The sequence below is a fragment of the Arachis ipaensis genome, chromosome B1 (assembly GCF_059453495.1).
Source record: "Arachis ipaensis isolate K30076 ecotype BB chromosome B1, ASM5945349v1, whole genome shotgun sequence".
In the NCBI taxonomy this organism is placed as follows: domain Eukaryota; kingdom Viridiplantae; phylum Streptophyta; class Magnoliopsida; order Fabales; family Fabaceae; genus Arachis; species Arachis ipaensis.
The window spans coordinates 106,068,882-106,090,722 of record NC_142436.1 but is presented as its reverse complement, the minus strand read 5'-3'; the positions used below and the strand labels follow the sequence as shown (position 1 = coordinate 106,090,722).

General features: G+C 39.5%; 2 non-coding genes across 2 annotated transcripts; one reads left to right on the top strand and one right to left on the bottom strand.

Annotated features, from left to right (window-relative positions):
• Nucleotides 1-2,439: 2,439 nt before the first annotated feature.
• On the bottom strand, nt 2,440-2,543 carry LOC148577801 (small nucleolar RNA R71). Its single transcript, XR_015904478.1, has one exon. It is a non-coding gene; the product is annotated as a small nucleolar RNA R71 (small nucleolar RNA).
• An 8,855-nt stretch (nt 2,544-11,398) lies between these two features.
• LOC148577800 (small nucleolar RNA R71) lies at nt 11,399-11,502 on the top strand. The gene has a single exon (XR_015903410.1). It is a non-coding gene; the product is annotated as a small nucleolar RNA R71 (small nucleolar RNA).
• Nucleotides 11,503-21,841: the final 10,339 nt, after the last annotated feature.

Below are 21,841 nucleotides of genomic sequence, written 5' to 3'. Positions count from 1 at the left end.
TTTAAGCTCCAGTTTAAGCTTAAACTGGAGCTTAAACGTGTTATATGGAACAGCTTGACCATGCCTTCTTCAAACATAAATAACTTGAGCTACAAAACTCCAAATGAGGTGATTAAAAATGCATTGGAAAGAAGACATCTAGAGCTTTCCAAGCATATATAACATGCATGGTGGATACTAAAAATTGAGGGAGAAAACAGCCCCGTAATGTGCATAGAAGAGCATAGTACCAACATGCAATCAGGCCAGCTGACCTCTTCACCTTCCATGGAGTATAACTCGAGTTGTAGAACTCCAAATGAGGTGCTTCCAGTTGCGTTAGAAAGCTGACATCCATAGCTTTCCAAAGAAGTATAATAGTCTATATTTGGCATCAAATTGGCAAGGTTGACAAGAGAACAAAGTGACGACCCAAGAAAGGGGGGTGCAACGTTTGAGTGTAGTTTAATGGATCATTATCCTTTTTGGATCAATTATGTCACTCTACCCTTCAAGCAAGCAAGGCCCATCAACAACACCAAATCAAGGCCACAAGAATCATCTAGAATAGTTTATTTTCATTTGATTGTAATTTGCTTTGAATTTCATTTTCATTTTGTAATTTAGGGAGCCTATTTAAAGGCCTTAGTTTCTGCATTTGAGACGGGGGGATTGAGGGGGAATCCAGCCCCTGAGGGGGAAGTTTGGACACAGAGAGAACTGGGGATCATTTTCTTTTAGTTTTGTAATTGAATTCAGAGCTATGACTCACTAAACCCCTTTCATTGGGTTAGGGAGCTCTATTGTAATTCAATGAATCAATAATAGTTTTATCTTCTTCTTCAATCTTTTCTCTTGAATTTTGTTAGAAAGCTTCCCGATCTAATTCCATTGGGTAGTTGTCTTGGGAAAGAAACTACCCATAATTGGAATCCTTCGGAACCTTGGGAAAGGAATGGAGGATTCATGCTAGAGAAGCTTTCTCACAGTTAATTGGATTGGGGTTTGGATGGATATTGTGACATGTAATCCTACCAAATTGTGGTTCATGAAACTGTGTGGTATAATCAGTGATCGAGCATCATCTCTTCTTATGAACATTTAAACCAAGGGATTGGGAATTTGTTTGTTTTTAGAGAGAATTGGTGAGCCAAGGGATTGGGATCCAATCATATAAGATTGCCAAGCAAAATTCAATGAATGCATTGGTTGAGGAAGGGATAAAAGTTGTTTTGATTTGGAGATCTCAATATCTCCTAACACCCAATGAACTCCCCATTTCTGATTTACCACTTTCTCTTTACATTCTGCAATTAAATTCATGCAATCACCCCCATCCCTTTTAATTTCAGCAATTTAGCTTCTCGCTCTTTAATTCATGCAAATTTTACATTCCGCAATTCTCATCTAAATCTTGATTCCGCTCAACTAGAACATACTTCTAATCCGAATTGCTCACTCAACCAATCCTTGTGGGATTCGACCTCACTCTTTTGTGAGTTTTTACTTGACGATAACCGGTGCACTTGCCGGAAGGAATTTTGCCGATCGTGCAATTTCCTAAATCGTAGCATATCAAGTTTATGCACATCAAGTTTATGGCGCCGTTGCCGGGGATTGGTTTTCGATTGACAATTCTCAAATTGGAAGTTAACTAGATTGAGCATTTTTCTTGCTTTGTTAATTCAGTTCAAGTTACTTGTTGAATTTTAATTTCTGTACTCTGTTACATGCTTTCTTTCTTTATGCCTTTAAATTCAAGCAACTAACTCACTGACTCACTAACTATTTGAATTAATTCCTCAACTACTCTAACCATACTCTTCCATTAACCAAGAGTATTTCAATTGTTTGTTGCCTGTGCTGTGTTCTTGTATGACAGGTAGGAGAGAAGAGACATCAACCCCTCCATATACTGAACCAGAGAGGACCCTTCATAGACTTAGAAGGGAAGCAAGAGGGAAGAGAGTACTGAGAGAAGAGGAATCTGAAGGAGAATCTGAGGACAATTTTGAGGAAGCTCTAGATCTCAACATGGATAGAGAAGTTCACAACCATGAGAGAGCTGATGGAAACAATTCCATTCCGGAGAGGAGGGTTCTTAGTTCATACATAAACCCAACCTCTGGGAATTGTGGTAGCAGCATTCAGAAACCACCCATCCAGGCCAACAATTTTGAACTCAAACCACAGCTAATATCACTTGTGGAGAATCATTGTTCATTTGGTGGGAGTGCTAATGAAGATCCAAACCAACATCTCACAAAATTCCTGAGAATTTGCGACACTGTGAAGTCCAATGGAGTCCAGGAAGATACCTATAAACTGCTCTTGTTCCCATTTTCACTTAGGGACAAGGCAGCTAAGTGGCTGGAATCATTCCCAAGGGGGAGCCTAACAACCTGGGATGAGGTGGAAAGCAAGTTTCTGGCACGTTTCTACACCCCACAAAAGGTCAATAGGCTTCGATCTGAGGTTCAGACGTTTAGACAACAAGATGGTGAAACTCTCTACGAGGCATGGGAGAGATTCAAGGATTTGACAAGGAAATGCCCACCAGACATGTTCCATGACTGGGTGCAATTGCATATTTTCTATGATGGACTTTCTTATGAATCAAGGAAGGCTGTAGACCATTCATCAGGAGGTTCATTGAACAGGAAAAAGACTGTGGAAGAAGCCATTGAAGTGATTGAGACAGTGGCTGAGAATGAGTACTACTATGCTTCAGAGAGACACAACACTAAGGGAGTCATGGAGCTGAGCCATGTTGATACAATTTTAGCCCAAAACAAGGTGTTTGCCAAGCAACTAGCAGAGCTCACCAGGAAATTAGAAACAAAGCAAGTGGCTGCAATACACACACAAGATCAAGAGGAAGTAAGCACTGAAGGAGGTGATTGGGAAGAGGCCAACTATGTGGGAAACCAACAAAGGCAATCATATGATCCACATTCCAACACTTACAACCCAGGATGGAAAAACCACCCAAACTTTGGGTGGGGAAACCAGCAAAACCAACATAACAAGTCCACATACCAAAACTCCAACCAAAGATCATACCAAGCCACACAAAACACTTACTCCCAACCATCATATCATGGCCAAAATAATCAACCTACCCAACTTAATCCGAACCAACAATTTCAAGATCAATTAAACAGGATAGAAGGAATGCTGGCAAACATGGGCCAGGACATAAGTGAGTTGAAAAGCTTCAGGGATGATGTGAGATCTACCTTAAGAAACCATGGTGAAAAACTCAAGAGGATGGAGTCTCAAGTAGGAGAGCTATCTCAACAGGCCCCCAAATCAACTGCAATGTTCCCTAGTGACACAGAAAAGAATCCTAAAGGGGAACAAAAGAGAGTGAGATGGGAAGAATGCAAGGCCATCACCATATTGAAGGAAGTCTCAGAAGAAGAAGGAATTAGACCCTCAGAACAGGAGCCAGAAATCTTGAAGGAAGGTGTGGAAGAAGCTAAGCAGGAAAGTGAAACTGAGCAAGCCAAGGAACTGCAAAAAGGCATGCTGGAAACATACCAACCAAAAGCACCATTTCCTCAGAGGTTAGGAGGAGGTGAAAAAGGGCAAACCTATTCAAGGTTTTTAGAGACATTTAAGTCTCTCTATATCAATATTCCCTTCCTTGAGATTCTCCAGCAGATGCCTACACATATCAAGTATTTAAAGGAATTGCTGAGCAAGAAAAGAGTTTTGAAGGGAGGACAAATTGTAATAATGAACAAAGAATGCAGTGCCCTCATCAGGAAGGACATAGTCTCTAAGAAAACAGACCCAGGAAGTTTTCATATCCCCTGCATCATAGGGGAAACAAAAATTGACAGAGAATTCTGTGATCTAGGAGCTAGCATAAATGTGATGCCTCTGACTCTTATGAAGAGGCTACAACTGAATGAGGTGAAATCCACTGATGTAATCATACAACTGGCTGACAAAACTCAGAAGCAAGCTGAAGGGGTAGTTGAGAATGTGCTGGTGAAAGTGGGAAATTATTTCTTCCCCACAGACTTTGTCATTTTAGACATGGAGGAAAGCTACCTACACGCTATCATTCTGGGATGGCCATTTCTAGCCACTGCTAGAGCGCTCGTAGATGTAGAACAAGGAGAGCTAATTTTGAGAATACATGATGAACAGCTCAAATTCAAGGTTTTCAAACTTGCATCTGAGCCTGAATCAGAACCTGAAAAGCCTAAGGATGATAATAGCCATCTGTGTTTGGAGGAAAACAATCCAGCAGCTGAAATTCTGAAACAGTCCTTGGAAGGCAAACAAGAATTGCAAGAGTTAAAGCCACAAGAATCAATAGAAACAGATCAGAAGGATCCTCATGGCATAAGGGTCAATGAAGAAATCCTCAAGAGAAAGGGAAGAATTGTAAAGAAATTGCCAAGAGGATGGAGAAACAAGAAAATTCCCACTGAAGGTTTCTCTCCGGGAGATAAAGTGATATCAAGTCATTATCTGCCGATTCCACCTGGCCTCAAAACCATTCCTTCCCAGCTCCCTCAAGTGTTCACAATCAGGAAAGTTCTTTCTATGGAACATTTAGAAGTCATGAAGGAATCAAATGGGGACGTTTTCATAATGAGAGGAGAAGGCATCAAGCACTACAATCCACCCTAACAAGGGACAATCGTCAAGCTAGTGACGTTAAAGAAGCGCTTCGTGGGAGGCAACCCATGTTTTAGTATCCTTACTCTTTATTGTTTTGCTTTGCATCTAATAAAGCAGGGTTTCTTATGCATGAACTTGAATCCTCAGGACAACTGTTGAAAGAGTGCACTAAACATTGCATGTAAAATACAATTGGTATCTAAGTTTGGTGTGCCTGAAGGCATCCCAAATTTTATTCAAATTGTATTCAATCTTTCATTCAAAGTGCACAACCAAACATTAAGTTTGGTGTTCCTTTTGAACACAGTTAATGAAAAGCAAGAAGTTCCTCTGGATTTAGAAATTCATGACAAGTATACCATTTGCATGTTTTAATACTTTGATTTCAATTACTTTAGGTAGTAAAATTGTTTAGGATCAAAGAGCCAAAGTGACTATGATTTGTTAGAATTATGCACATTCATTAAGGATAACCAACATGGATTTCATGTCATCAGAAGACATTACCAAACACTAAGTTTGGTGTCTAGTAATAAGTGTGCATACGTACAAAGGTCACGGCTATAAGCTCAGGAAGTCAATAATTGATTTACAATTCAAAAAAAAAAAAAAAAAAAAAAACATGTACAAGTACTATTCATTATTCACATGAACGAAAAAATGATAGCAATTTTGTTTGTTTGTGCAGGTACAAAAGGAAGGATAAGAATGGAGGAAAAAGACAAAGGGGGAGGTACGGTGCTTGGTCAAAAAGGAAGTTCACAAGTCTTTGAAACTAACACATGGGAAAAGGAAGTTCTGCATGAAAAGATAGCTACATGTACAACCTAATGCACTCAGAATACTTCCAAGAAAATGAAAAGCAATTTGTCCTTCTCCCTAATTCATATATTTACCATCAAGCCACCCTTCACAAATCACCCTAGCCGTCCATTTTTCACTTACAGGCACTATAAAGAACCACTTGGGGAACGAGTTCCACACCACCAATTCTCCTTCATGCACATTTTCTTTCATCATAGCATAACTATCTCTTGCCGAAAACAACCTCACCACACTTCCAACAACACTTCTTGCTTCACCTTGTCAACTTTAGCTTGTCACTTACCAAAACTAAAGAACCAATGGCAGCCTCATCTAGCCACAAAAGAAGAAAAGACAAGCAGCCAATGGAGGAGAATAGGGAATTCGATGCATGGAGATACAAATCAGTTTTCCATGAGATTCAAGCCGAATGGATGAGACCTAAAACGGTACTAGCTGAGGTTCCCTTTGACCTTGAAAAGGATGAGTTCCCAGGTGTCTGGGAGAAGATCAAAAAGAGGAAGTGGGAGCTCCTGACTAAGCCAATCACTAAAATCAACATCAACCTGGTGAAAGAGTTTTATGCAAATGCAGTGAGGGAGGATTCAACCGTGAAACCCACATACAAAAGCTATGTGAGAGGGGTGGAAGTTGACTTCAGCCCCAAGGCAATCATGAAAACTCTTGGCCTGAAAAACATACGTTTCAGCCAAGCAAGTTATGAAGAAAGGATGATAGGAGAACCTGACTATACAACTATTGCTGAAGACCTTTGTGCCATCAGAGCTGAATGGGTGAGAAAAACAAGAGGGGCTCCAAGAGTCTTGAGAAGGGGAGACCTAACACCTGAAGCTAAAGGGTGGTATGCAATAGTTAGGAGATCCATCCTACCCACTGCAAACTCTTCAGAAATAGTCCCTAAAAGAGCCATCTTGCTACATTGCATTATGGTGGGAGGGGAGATCAAAGTTCATAAACTCATTGCTGAACAGATACAAGAGCTTAGTGAGAAAAGTGACCCGGAATCCTGGCTCCACTTCCCTAGCACCATCATTAGACTATGCATCGATGCCCAAGTACCACTTGAAGACGAAAGACCTAATTGGCTATATCCTGGATTGGCTATAACTGCGTACAGAATGACTCTTGGCCCAACTGCTCCAAGACATACAAAAAGAAGAAACGAAGAAGGGCAACAAGCAGAAGCAGAGCAAGAAGCAGAACAAGAAGGACAAGTAGGAGAAGACGGAGAAGAAGAGCAAGAAGAGCAAGGAATTCCAGAAAGAAGACAACGAATTCCCAGAGACCCCATGGATATGAGCAGAATGCAGGAAATCATAGAAGGAATGTCTCAACAATACATGAGGTCTCAGGAGAGACAAGAGGACTTTCACCTAAAAATGATGGATATGCAAAGGAACTTTGAATCAAGATTCTTAGATCTGCAAAGGGAACAGAATTTACACTTACAGGAATCCTTCAGCCACATATGCCAACACCAAGATGCCAATGTCTTGGCAATCAAGGAAGCCACCACTTAAACTGGAATTTTTGCTGGCTTCCTTGATTGCCAAGACATTGGCATCTTGGTGTTGGCATATGTGGCTGAAGGATTCCTGTAAGTGTAAATTCTGTTCCCTTTGCAGATCTAAGAATCTTGATTCAAAGTTCCTTTGCATATCCATCATTTTTAGGTGAAAGTCCTCTTGTCTCTCTTGAGACCTCATGTATTGTTGAGACATTCCTTCTATGATTTCCTGCATTCTGCTCATATCCATGGGGTCTCTGGGAATTCGTTGTCTTCTTTCTGGAATTCCTTGCTCTTCTTGCTCTTCTTCTCCGTCTTCTCCTTCTTGTCCTTCTTGTTCTGCTTCTTGCTCTGCTTCTGCTTGTTGCCCTTCTTCATTTCTTCTTTTTGTATGTCTTGGAGCAGTTGGGCCAAGAGTCATTCTGTACGTAGTTATAGCCAATCCAGGATATAGCCAATTAGGTCTTTCGTCTTCAAGTGGTACTTGGGCATCGATGCATAGTCTAATGATGGTGCTAGGGAAGTGGAGCCAGGATTCCGGGTCACTTTTCTCACTAAGCTCTTGTATCTGTTCAGCAATGAGTTTATGAACTTTGATCTCCCCTCCCACCATAATGCAATGTAGCAAGATGGCTCTTTTAGGGACTATTTCTGAAGAGTTTGCAGTGGGTAGGATGGATCTCCTAACTATTGCATACCACCCTTTAGCTTCAGGTGTTAGGTCTCCCCTTTTCAAGACTCTTGGAGCCCCTCTTGTTTTTCTCACCCATTCAGCTCTGATGGCACAAAGGTCTTCAGCAATAGTTGTATAGTCAGGTTCTCCTATCATCCTTTCTTCATAACTTGCTTGGCTGAAACGTATGTTTTTCAGGCCAAGAGTTTTCATGATTGCCTTGGGGCTGAAGTCAACTTCCACCCCTCTCACATAGCTTTTGTATGTGGGTTTCACGGTTGAATCCTCCCTCACTGCATTTGCATAAAACTCTTTCACCAGGTTGATGTTGATTTTAGTGATTGGCTTAGTCAGGAGCTCCCACTTCCTCTTTTTGATCTTCTCCCAGACACCTGGGAACTCATCCTTTTCAAGGTCAAAGGGAACCTCAGCTAGTACCGTTTTAGGTCTCATCCATTCGGCTTGAATCTCATGGAAAACTGATTGGTATCTCCATGCATCGAATTCCCTATTCTCCTCCATTGGCTGCTTGTCTTTTCTTCTTTTGTGGCTAGATGAGGCTGCCATTGGTTCTTTAGTTTTGGTAAGTGACAAGCTAAAGTTGACAAGGTGAAGCAAGAAGTGTTGTTGGAAGTGTGGTGAGGTTGTTTTCGGCAAGAGATAGTTATGCTATGATGAAAGAAAATGTGCATGAAGGAGAATTGGTGGTGTGGAACTCGTTCCCCAAGTGGTTCTTTATAGTGCCTGTAAGTGAAAAATGGACGGCTAGGGTGATTTGTGAAGGGTGGCTTGATGGTAAATATATGAATTAGGGAGAAGGACAAATTGCTTTTCATTTTCTTGGAAGTATTTTGAGTGCATTAGGTTGTACATGTAGCTATCTTTTCATGCAGAACTTCCTTTTCCCATGTGTTAGTTTCAAAGACTTGTGAACTTCCTTTTTGACCAAGCACTGTACCTCCCCCTTTGTCTTTTTCCTCCATTCTTATCCTTCCTTTTGTACCTGCACAAACAAACAAAATTGCTATGATTTTTTCGTTCATGTGAATAATGAATAGTACTTGTACATGTTTTTTTTTTTTTTTTTTTTTTTTTTTTGAATTGTAAATCAATGATTGACTTCCTGAGCTTATAGCCGTGACCATTGTACGTATGCACACTTATTACTGGACACCAAACTTAGTGTTTGGTAATGTCTTCTGATGACATGAAATCCATGTTGGTTATCCTTAATGAATGTGCATAATTCTAACAAATCATAGTCACTTTGGCTCTTTGATCCTAAACAATTTTACTACCTAAAGTAATTGAAATCAAAGTATTAAAATATGCAAATGGTATACTTGTCATGAATTTCTAAATCCAGAGGAACTTCTTGCTTTTCATTAACTGTGTTCAAAAGGAACACCAAACTTAATGTTTGGTTGTGCACTTTGAATGAAAGATTGAATACAATTTGAATAAAATTTGGGATGCCTTCAGGCACACCAAACTTAGATACCAATTGTATTTTACATGCAATGTTTAGTGCACTCTTTCAACAGTTGTCCTGAGGATTCAAGTTCATGCATAAGAAACCCTGCTTTATTAGATGCAAAGCAAAACAATAAAGAGTAAGGATACTAAAACATGGGTTGCCTCCCACGAAGCGCTTATTTAACGTCACTAGCTTGACGATTGTCCCTTGTTAGGGTGGATTGTAGTGCTTGATGCCTTCTCCTCTCATTATGAAAACGTCCCCATTTGATTCCTTCATGACTTCTAAATGTTCCATAGAAAGAACTTTCCTGATTGTGAACACTTGAGGGAGCTGGGAAGGAATGGTTTTGAGGCCAGGTGGAATCGGCAGATAATGACTTGATATCACTTTATCTCCCAGAGAGAAACCTTCAGTGGGAATTTTCTTGTTTCTCCATCCTCTTGGCAATTTCTTTACAATTCTTCCCTTTCTCTTGAGGATTTCTTCATTGACCCTTATGCCATGAGGATCCTTCTGATCTGTTTCTATTGATTCTTGTGGCTTTAACTCTTGCAATTCTTGTTTGCCTTCCAAGGACTGTTTCAGAATTTCAGCTGCTGGATTGTTTTCCTCCAAACACAGATGGCTATTATCATCCTTAGGCTTTTCAGGTTCTGATTCAGGCTCAGATGCAAGTTTGAAAACCTTGAATTTGAGCTGTTCATCATGTATTCTCAAAATTAGCTCTCCTTGTTCTACATCTACGAGCGCTCTAGCAGTGGCTAGAAATGGCCTTCCCAGAATGATAGGGTGTAGGTAGCTTTCCTCCATGTCTAAAATGACAAAGTCTGTGGGGAAGAAATAATTTCCCACTTTCACCAGCACATTCTCAACTACCCCTTCAGCTTGCTTCTAAGTTTTGTCAGCCAGTTGTATGATTACATCAGTGGATTTCACCTCATTCAGTTGTAGCCTCTTCATAAGAGTCAGAGGCATCACATTTATGCTAGCTCCTAGATCACAGAATCCTCTGTCAATTTTTGTTTCCCCTATGATGCAGGGGATATGAAAACTTCCTGGGTCTGTTTTCTTAGAGGCTATGTCCTTCCTGATGAGGGCACTGCATTCTTTGTTCATTATTACGATTTGTCCTCCCTTCAAAACTCTTTTCTTGCTCAGCAATTCCTTTAAATACTTGATATGTGTAGGCATCTGCTGGAGAATCTCAAGGAAGGGAATATTGATATAGAGAGACTTAAATGTCTCTAAAAACCTTGAATAGGTTTGCCCTTTTTCACCTCCTCCTAACCTCTGAGGAAATGGTGCTTTTGGTTGGTATGTTTCCAGCATGCCTTTTTGCAGTTCCTTGGCTTGCTCAGTTTCACTTTCCTGCTTAGCTTCTTCCACACCTTCCTTCAAGATTTCTGGCTCCTGTTCTGAGGGTCTAATTCCTTCTTCTTCTGAGACTTCCTTCAATATGGTGATGGCCTTGCATTCTTCCCATCTCACTCTCTTTTGTTCCCCTTTAGGATTATTTTCTGTGTCACTAGGGAACACTGCAGTTGATTTGGGGGCCTGTTGAGATAGCTCTCCTACTTGAGACTCCATCCTCTTGAGTTTTTCACCATGGTTTCTTAAGGTAGATCTCACATCATCCCTGAAGCTTTTCAACTCACTTATGTCCTGGCCCATGTTTGCCAGCATTCCTTCTATCCTGTTTAATTGATCTTGAAATTGTTGGTTCGGATTAAGTTGGGTAGGTTGATTATTTTGGCCATGATATGATGGTTGGGAGTAAGTGTTTTGTGTGGCTTGGTATGATCTTTGGTTGGAGTTTTGGTATGTGGACTTGTTATGTTGGTTTTGCTGGTTTCCCCACCCAAAGTTTGGGTGGTTTTTCCATCCTGGGTTGTAAGTGTTGGAATGTGGATCATATGATTGCCTTTGTTGGTTTCCCACATAGTTGGCCTCTTCCCAATCACCTCCTTCAGTGCTTACTTCCTCTTGATCTTGTGTGTGTATTGCAGCCACTTGCTTTGTTTCTAATTTCCTGGTGAGCTCTGCTAGTTGCTTGGCAAACACCTTGTTTTGGGCTAAAATTGTATCAACATGGCTCAGCTCCATGACTCCCTTAGTGTTGTGTCTCTCTGAAGCATAGTAGTACTCATTCTCAGCCACTGTCTCAATCACTTCAATGGCTTCTTCCACAGTCTTTTTCCTGTTCAATGAACCTCCTGATGAATGGTCTACAGCCTTCCTTGATTCATAAGAAAGTCCATCATAGAAAATATGCAATTGCACCCAGTCATGGAACATGTCTGGTGGGCATTTCCTTGTCAAATCCTTGAATCTCTCCCATGCCTCGTAGAAAGTTTCACCATCTTGTTGTCTAAACGTCTGAACCTCAGATCGAAGCCTATTGACCTTTGGTGGGGGGTAGAAACGTGCCAGAAACTTGCTTTCCACCTCATCCCAGGTTGTTAGGCTCCCCCTTGGGAATGATTCCAGCCACTTAGCTGCCTTGTCCCTAAGTGAAAATGGGAACAAGAGCAGTTTATAGGTATCTTCTTGGACTCCATTGGACTTCACAGTGTCGCAAATTCTCAGGAATTTTGTGAGATGTTGGTTTGGATCTTCATTAGCACTCCCACCAAATGAACAATGATTCTCCACAAGTGATATTAGCTGTGGTTTGAGTTCAAAATTGTTGGCCTGGATGGGTAGTTTCTGAATGCTGCTACCACAATTCCCAGAGGTTGGGTTTATGTATGAACTAAGAACCCTCCTCTCCGGAATGGCATTGTTTCCATCAGCTCTCTCATGGTTGTGAACTTCTCTATCCATGTTGAGATCTAGAGCTTCCTCAAAATTGTCCTCAGATTCTCCTTCAGATTCCTCTTCTCTCAGTACTCTCTTCCCTCTTGCTTCCCTTCTAAGTCTATGAAGGGTCCTCTCTGGTTCAGTATATGGAGGGGTTGATGTCTCTTCTCTCCTACCTGTCATACAAGAACACAGCACAGGCAACAAACAATTGAAATACTCTTGGTTAATGGAAGAGTATGGTTAGAGTAGTTGAGGAATTAATTCAAATAGTTAGTGAGTCAGTGAGTTAGTTGCTTGAATTTAAAGGCATAAAGAAAGAAAGCATGTAACAGAGTGCAGAAATTAAAATTCAACAAGTAACTTGAACTGAATTAACAAAGCAAGAAAAATGCTCAATCTAGTTAACTTCCAATTTGAGAATTGTCAATCGAAAACCAATCCCCGGCAACGGCGCCATAAACTTGATGCGCATAAACTTGTTATGCTACGATTTAGGAAATTGCACGATCGGCAAAATTCCTTCCGGCAAGTGCACCGGTTATCGTCAAGTAAAAACTCACAATAGAGTGAGGTCGAATCCCACAAGGATTGGTTGAGTGAGCAATTCCGATTAGAAGTATGTTCTAGTTGAGCGGAATCAAGATTTAGATGAGAATTGCGGAATGTAAAATTGCATGAATTAAAGAGCGAGAAGCTAAATTGCTGAAATTAAAAGGGATGGGGGTGATTGCATGAATTTAATTGCAGAATGTAAAGAGAAAGTGGTAAATCAGAAATGGGGAGTTCATTGGGTGTTAGGAGATATTGAGATCTCCGAATCAAAACAACTTTTATCCCTTCCTCAACCAATGCATTCATTGAATTTTGCTTGGCAATCTTATATGATTGGATCCCAATCCCTTGGCTCACCAATTCTCTCTAAAAACGAACAAATTCCCAATCCCTTGGTTTAAATGTTCATAAGAAGAGATGATGCTCGATCACTGATTATACCACACAGTTTCATGAACCACAATTTGGTAGGATTACATGTCACAATATCCATCCAAACCCCAATCCAATTCACTGTGAGAAAGCTTCTCTAGCATGAATCCTCCATTCCTTTCCCAAGGTTCCGAAGGATTCCAATTATGGGTAGTTTCTTTCCCAAGACAACTACCCAATGGAATTAGATCGAGAAGCTTTCTAATCAAAATTCAAGAGAAAAGATAGAAGAAGAAGATAAAACTATTATTGATTCATTGAATTACAATAGAGCTCCCTAACCCAATGAAAGGGGTTTAGTGAGTCATAGCTCTGAATTCAATTACAAAACTAAAAGAAAATGATATCCCGTTCTCTCCCGATGATCCTAACTAACTTAAATTCTATCCTATTTATACACTTTCTAAATTGAGCTTCTGTTGTGTTTCTTGGGCTTTGAGGCCTTTCCCTGATTTCCTTTTGCTTTGGGTTTATGGTCCATAATCCTGATGAGGCTGTGATCCAATTCTGTAACATTCATTGAGCAGACTTAGTGATAAACAAGTAATGACATAAAACTCAACAAATTAAAGCTCCAGACTCATCAATCCTTCAGGCCCAATCCCATAAACCATGATATTCAATTGGGTTTCATACCATAATACGTTTAAGTTAATGTTTGTGCTCAAATGCTAACTTAAACTTCAAGATATTTGGCCCAGAAACCTCTTTCAAAAAGTGGCGTTTAAGTTGAAGTTTAAGTTTCAGTTTAAGGTTAAACTGAAACTTAAACGTGGAAATGGAAGAAAGCAACCCAGGAGTGTGAAAAGTCGAACACGTTTAAGCTTCAGTTTAGGCTTAAACTGAAGCTTAAACGTGGAATTGAAGAAAGCAACCCTGGAGGAGCAATTGGGTCGAACACGTTTAAGCTTCAGTTTAAGGCTAAACTGAAGCTTAAACGTGGAAATGAAGGAAGTAACCCTGGAGGAGGAAAAATAGTCGAACACGTTTAAGCTCCAGTTTAAGGTTAAACTGGAGCTTAAACGTGGAAATGCTCCTGGTGCCTTTCTTACTTCTGGCGTTTAACCTCCAGTTTAAGGTTAAACTGGAGGTTAAACGTGGAAATGCTTCTTTGGAGAGAATTTGTGTTTCCACGTTTAAGCTCCAGTTTAAGCTTAAACTGGAACTTAAACTCCACATGTGATATTCAAGCTTCCTTTATTGATTTTGTTGCTTCCTTGCCTAGCCTCTTCTTCCCTGAAATCATCCAAACAACTGCATCAAAGTCTTGCAAAATTTCTGAGAATTCTTCCATTCATAGCATTCAAGGAATATAACTAAAAACTCATGGAATTTGCATCAAAATCTTCATGTTTGAATGATTTAAGACAAGCATGACTATTTGGCCCAAATGATTACTTAAGGCTCAAGAAAATGCATAAAACAACTAAAAATAAAAGAAAAAAGACTAGTGAAACTAGCCTAAGATGCCTTGGCATCACAACACCAAACTTAATCCTTGCTTGTCCCCAAGCAAGTTCTGAATTATTGAGAAGAAAGAATGCAACAGAAAGTAAATTCATTAGCCATATCAGTAAGTAATTGACATTGATTAATGGGGTGTTCATGCAGAAAGTTGTTGCAGCATCACTTTATTGTTTCTTAGGTAAGAATGTCACTTTTTATGTTTCCACTAAAACACTGCTATGGCCTCTTGTTATTCACATATCCTTGGCAAGTTTCTTTTCTTTGTTTTTCTTTTCCTTTGAGCTTATTTGCTCCTTGTTGCTCAGTGTCATGTGTTGCACAAGCCTTTGGCATTTTCTTTTTCTTATCAGTGCACTACACATATCCACTACAGGCATTTTAGTTCACATTTCTTCTTGAGACATTGGTGCCCAGCACCTCTTTGTGTGACTAAATGTTTTGTATTTAGGTTGCTCTTGATAATGGACTTTTGGTTGATAATCCCGGGTTAGTTAACCCAAGTTACCAAGTGTTGAAACACTCCTCAGAACCTATTCATCCAAGCATATCCTTAATACATAAACACCACAGGCATTTGTCTCAGAAGTTCAAACCATTGGTGCCTAGCTTATTTTCTCAATTTTTTTGCTTTTTGGTTGCCCTTTTTCAGTGGCTTTTTCTTCTTCTTCTTCTTTCTTTTTCATGGCCAAAGACATTTATTCATCAAGATCCATAGACAGCATCCTAATTTCCACTAAAAGTGACAGTTCTAACTTTATTTCTTAGTGAGCTGACTATTCAATCAAACATGCATACCACCATTTAATCTTATTTGATTTCTTACCAAATGGAATTGAGTTACTTTTGTTCAAACATTTCTTCTATTTTTTTTTTTGAACAGAACAAACAGGGCAAGCATACATTTAAGCAAGTGAAGTTTATCCAGACACTTAGACTATCACTTATTTGGAAATTAAACAAACAGACAAACAAAAACTGCAATGACTCAAACTTAAAGCAGGGGTGCGTGCAAACTTCCAATATCAGCAATTCAAAGTACAAGCAATTAAGTGACAATACAACCTTTTAGCATCTTCTTTGTTGTTCATCATCCTTCCTAGCCTTGGTGTTCTCTTTGATGATGATGTATATTCCTTCCATGAGATTGATTGTCTTCCTGCAAAGCTATTAGAAGTTGCTTGTTCCCCAAGCACTTTGAGAATTGGTTAGCATGCATGTATGTTTGTAGGCCTCTGAACTTAGATTGGTGTGTGAACACCAAACTTAGTTCCTTGCCATATGTAGCAATTTGGATCATATGCAGAAAACCTCATGTGCTTTTATTAAGAAAATAACTATGAACTAGAAAAAGAAACTATGAACTAGAAATTAAACTATTGTTTAAGTAGTTTCCCTGATTGGTTGGAGCTAGTGACTAGTCATGCTGAGGTAGAAATGTGCTTTTAATGAAGTTTTTGGTGGAACACCAAACTTAGAATCTCACATTCACCCTTGAATTGTTTTGGTGTGCAACACCAAACTTAGCTCCTTGCAATACAGATAAATCTACTTAACTCTTTTATTGAAATAACTAGAAAAGAAAAACTACCTTTGGTTGGGTTGCCTCCCAACAAACGCTCGTTTACTGTCATTAGCTTGACATGCTGTTCCTGACTTTCTTCCTCTTCCTTCAGTTTGTTAAGAGGAATGACTTCAAGTGGATAAAGGAGCTAGTTAGTGCCCCTTGTTGTGAATGCCTCTTTCCAGCAAGCTTTCCCTTGTGATTGGCTTGAGTGAACTTGCTTGTTGGCTCAGGAGTTGGATTGTTCTTCGACCTTCTCTTCTTCATGGATATGGTCCTTTGTTTCTCGGTCACAATCCTCATTTTGGTGCTTGTTTCTACTGCCTTCACATCCTTGATCTCAGAACTTGGTTGTTGTTGGACAGTTGGAGTATCCTGTTCATCAAAAGCTTCCTGAATTTGTGGTTCAATGAACCCTTCCTCTTTGCAACTCTCTGTTTCATTGGAGTGTGATCTCCCTTGATTGACTTTCTCCCTTTCTTGTTCTTCTGATTCCTCCCTTGGGTTTGCCATGGTATCACTAGAAGAATTGTGGGTAGGGATTTGCTTTGATAGATATCCAATTTGTGCTTCTAGCTTTTGAATGGCAGCACCTTGATTTTGTAAGTTGGATATCACTTCTTCCTTAAAGCTTTTCAAATCAGCCACATCTCTGCCCATAGTTGCAAGCATTCCTTCTATCCTGGTTAACTGATCATGAAGTGATTGGTTCGGATTGGGTTGATGAGGTTGATTATCTTGGCTGTGATATGGTGGCTGGGAGTATGTGTTTTGTGTGGGCTGATAGAGTCTTTGGTTGGAGTGTTGGTAGTGGTATGACTCTTGTGTGTAGTGGAATGAGTCTTGTGGATAGTGAAATGAATTGTATGAATTTGAGAAGGAATTTTGTGCTGAGAAATGCTCAAGTGATGAAGAATTTGGATATGTAAAACTAGGAGGTGAGGTTGGATAATTCAGAGGTGATGGCTCTTGATGAATGGGGTGTGAATAAGTGAAATCTCTTTGGTTTTGATCTTCCCAGCCACAACTTGAGTAGTGATCAAATTCACCAAAACATGGACCATTTTGTGGCTCTGGGAAGTACCCCGTTTCCTGTTCCTGATACTCCCACCCACCATGAGCATAATAACATGAATCATTCTGTGGTGGTGGAGAGTTTCTCATGAATTTTGATTGACCAAAAGATGATGGATACTCCTTTCTTTTTTGCAATGTGCTCAGTCTCAAACAATACTCATCCAAAGATAGTGGAAATTCCATAGTGAGGCAATATCACAAACAGCTAGTGGTTAGTATGCTAACAAGTGAATAAGCAAAGAAAACAAATTAAAATTTGCAGAAATTAGCAGTAATAAACTGAAACAAAAACTATTAACAAAAGAAAAGAAAAATTGCTCAATCTAGTTAACTTCCAATTGGAGAATTGTCAATCGAAAACCAATCCCCGGCAACGGCGCCATAAACTTGATGCGCATAAACTTGTTATGCTACGATTTAGGAAATTGCACGATCGGCAAAATTCCTTCCGGCAAGTGCACCGGTTATCGTCAAGTAAAAACTCACAGTAGAGTGAGGTAGAATCCCACAAGGATTGGTTGAGTGAGCAATTCGGATTAGAAGTATGTTCTAGTTGAGCGGAATCAAAATTTAGATGAGAATTGCGGAATGTAAAATTGCATGAATTAAAGAGCGAGAAGCTAAATTGCTGAAATTAAAAGGGATGGGGTGATTGCATGAATTTAATTGCAGAATGTAAAGAGAAAGTGGTAGATCAGAAATGGGGAATTCATTGGGTGTTAGGAGATATTGAGATCTCCGAATCAAAACATTTTTATTCCTTCCTCAACCAATGCATTCATTGAATTTTGCTTGGCAATCTTATATGATTGGATCCCAATCCCTTGGCTCACCAATTCTCTCTAAAAACGAACAAATTCCCAATCCCTTGGTTTAAATGTTCATAAGAAGAGATGATGCTCGATCACTGATTATACCACACAGTTTCATGAACCACAATTTGGTAGGATTACATGTCACAATATCCATCCAAACCCCAATCCAATTCACTGTGAGAAAGCTTCTCTAGCATGAATCCTCCATTCCTTTCCCAAGGTTCCGAAGGATTCCAATTATAGGTAGTTTCTTTCCCAAGACAACTACCCAATGGAATTAGATCGAGAAGCTTTCTAACAAAATTCAAGAGAAAAGATTGAAGAAGAAGATAAAACTATTATTGATTCATTGAATTACAATAGAGCTCCCTAACCCAATGAAAGGGGTTTAGTGAGTCATAGCTCTGAATTCAATTACAAAACTAAAAGAAAATGATCCCCAGTTCTCTCTGTGTCCAAACTTCCCCCTCAGGGGCTGGATTCCCCCTCAATCCCCCCGTCTCAAATGCAGAAACTAAGGCCTTTAAATAGGCTCCCTAAATTACAAAATGAAAATGAAATTCAAAGCAAATTACAATCAAATGAAAATAAACTATTCTAGATGATTCTTGTGGCCTTGATTTGGTGTTGTTGATGGGCCTTGCTTGCTTGAAGGGTAGAGTGACATAATTGATCCAAAAAGGATAATGATCCATTAAACTACACTCAAACGTTGCACCCCCCTTTCTTGAGTCGTCACTTTGTTCTCTTGTCAACCTTGCCAATTTGATGCCAAATATAGACTATTATACCTCTTTGGAAAGCTATGGATGTCAGCTTTCTAACGCAACTGGAAGCACCTCATTTGGAGTTCTACAACTCGAGTTATACTCCATGGAAGGTGAAGAGGTCAGCTGGCCTGATTGCATGTTGGTACTATGCTCTTCTATGCACATTACGGGGCTGTTTTCTCCCTCAATTTTTAGTATCCACCATGCATGTTATATATGCTTGGAAAGCTCTAGATGTCTTCTTTCCAATGCATTTTTAATCACCTCATTTGGAGTTTTGTAGCTCAAGTTATTTATGTTTGAAGAAGGCATGGTCAAGCTGTTCCATATAACACGTTTAAGCTCCAGTTTAAGCTTAAACTGGAGCTTAAACGCTGGCACTCCCTGGAGGCACAAGCTCGAGCACGTTTAAGCTTCAGTTTAAGGTTAAACTGAAGCTTAAACGTGGAAATGAGAAAGCAACCCTGGAGGAGAAAAAATAGTCGAACACGTTTAAGCTCCAGTTTAAGGTTAAACTGGAGCTTAAACACCTTAAACTGGAGCTTAAACGTGGAAATGCTCCCTGGTGCATTTCTAATTCTGGCGTTTAACTTCCAGTTTAAGGTTAAACTGGAGGTTAAACGCCACTTTCAGCATTTCCTTAGCTCTCATGGTTTTGGCGTTTAAGCTCCAGTTTAAGCTTAAACTGGAACTTAAACTCCACATGTGATATTCAAGCTTCCTTTATTGATTTTGTTACTTCCTTGCCTAGCCTCTTCTTCCCTGAAATCATCCAAACAACTGCATCAAAGTCTTGCAAAATTTCATGAGAAATCTTTCATTCATAGCATTCAAGGAATATAACTAAAAACTCATGGAATTTGCATCAAAATCTTCATGTTTGAATGATTTAAGACAAGCATGACTATTTGGCCCAACTGATTACTTAAGGCTCAAGAAAATGCATAAAACAACTAAAAATAACAGAAAAATGCTAGTGAAACTAGCCTAAGATGCCTTGGCATCACAACACCAAACTTAATACTTGCTTGTCCCTAAGCAAGTCCTGAGTTACTTGAGAAGAAAGTATGAAACAGAAAGCAATTACATTGGCTATATTAGTAAGCACTTGAAGTTCATCAGAAGGGTTTTATGCAGAAAGTTGCAGCATCACTTTTTCATTCTTATCAAGTAAGATTATCACTTTTTCATTGCATCCATCAAACACTGCTATGGCCCCTTGTTATTCTTATGTCCTTGGCACTTTTCTCTTCTTTGTTTTTCTTTTCCTTAGAGCTCCTTTGCTCCTTGTTTGCTCAGTGTCATGTGTTGCACAAGCCTTTGGCATTTTCTTTTTCTTATCAGTGTACTACACATATCCACTACAGGCATTTTAGTTCACATTTCTTCTTGAGACATTGGTGCCCAGCACCTCTTTGTGTGACTAAATGTTTTGTATTTAGGTTGCTCTTGATAATGGACTTTTGGTTGATAATCCCGGGTTAGTTAACCCAAGTTACCAAGTGTTGAAACACTCCTCAGAACCTATTCATCCAAGCATATCCTTAATACATAAACACCACAGGCATTTGTCTCAGAAGTTCAAACCATTGGTGCCTAGCTTATTTTCTCAATTTTTTTTTTTGCTTTTTTTTTTTTTGGTTGCCCTTTTTCAGTGGCTTTTTCTTCTTCTTTTTCTTTCTTTTTCATGGCCAAAGACATTTATTCATCAAGATCCATAGACAGTTTTCAAATTCTACACAAAAAATGATAATTCTACACTCAATTTCCAGTGATCTGACTAAACAATCAAGCATGCATACCACCACTTAATTCTACTTGATTTGTCACTAATTGAGCCAAGTTACTTTTGTTCAAACTTTTCTTTTATTTTTGGAAACAGAACAAGCATACATTTAAGCAAGTGAAGTTTATCCAGACACTTAGACTATCACTTATTTGGAAATTAAACAAACAGACAAACAAAAACTGCAATGACTCAAACTTAAAGCAGGGGTGCATGCAAACTTCCAATATCAGCAATTCAAAGTACAAGCAATTAAGTGACAATACAACCTTTTAGCATCTTCTTTGTTGTTCATCATCCTTCCTAGCCTTGGTGTTCTCTTTGATGATGATGTATATTCCTTCCATGAGATTGATTGTCTTCCTGCAAAGCTATTAGAAGTTGCTTGTTCCCCAAGCACTTTGAGAATTAGTTAGCATGCATGTATGTTTGTAGGCCTCTGAACTTAGATTGGTGTGTGAACACCAAACTTAGTTCCTTGCCATATGTAGCAATTTGGATCATATGCAGAAAACCTCATGTGCTTTTATTAAGAAAATAACTATGAACTAGAAATTAAACTATTGTTTAAGTAGTTTCCCTGATTGGTTGGAGCTAGTGACTAGTCATGCTGAGGTAGAAATGTGCTTTTAATGAAGTTTTTGGTAGAACACCAAACTTTGAATCTCACATTCACCCTTGAATTGTTTTGGTGTGCAACACCAAACTTAGCTCCTTGCAATACAGATAAATCTACTTAACTCTTTTATTGAAATAACTACAAAAGAAAAACTACCTTTGGTTGGGTTGCCTCCCAACAAACGCTCGTTTACTGTCATTAGCTTGACATGCTGTTCCTGACTTTCTTCCTCTTCCTCCAGTTTGTTAAGAGGAATGACTTCAAGTGGATAAAGGAGCTAGTTAGTGCCCCTTGTTGTGAATGCCTCTTTCCAGCAAGCTTTCCCTTGTGATTGGCTTGAGTGAACTTGCTTGTTGGCTCAGGAGTTGGATTGTTCTTCGACCTTCTCTTCTTCATGGATATGGTCCTTTGTTTCTCGGTCACAATCCTCATTTTGGTGCTTGTTTCTACTGCCTTCACATCCTTGATCTCAGAACTTGGTTGTTGTTGGACAGTTGGAGTATCCTGTTCATCAAAAGCTTCCTGAATTTGTGGTTCAATGAACCCTTCCTCTTTGCAACTCTCTGTTTCATTGGAGTGTGATCTCCCTTGATTGACTTTCTCCCTTTCTTGTTCTTCTGATTCCTCCCTTGGGTTTGCCATGGTATCACTAGAAGAATTGTGGGTAGGGATTTGCTTTGATAGATATCCAATTTGTGCTTCTAGCTTTTGAATGGCAGCACCTTGATTTTGTAAGTTGGATATCACTTCTTCCTTAAAGCTTTTCAAATCAGCCACATCTCTGCCCATAGTTGCAAGCATTCCTTCTATCCTGGTTAACTGATCATGAAGTGATTGGTTCGGATTGGGTTGATG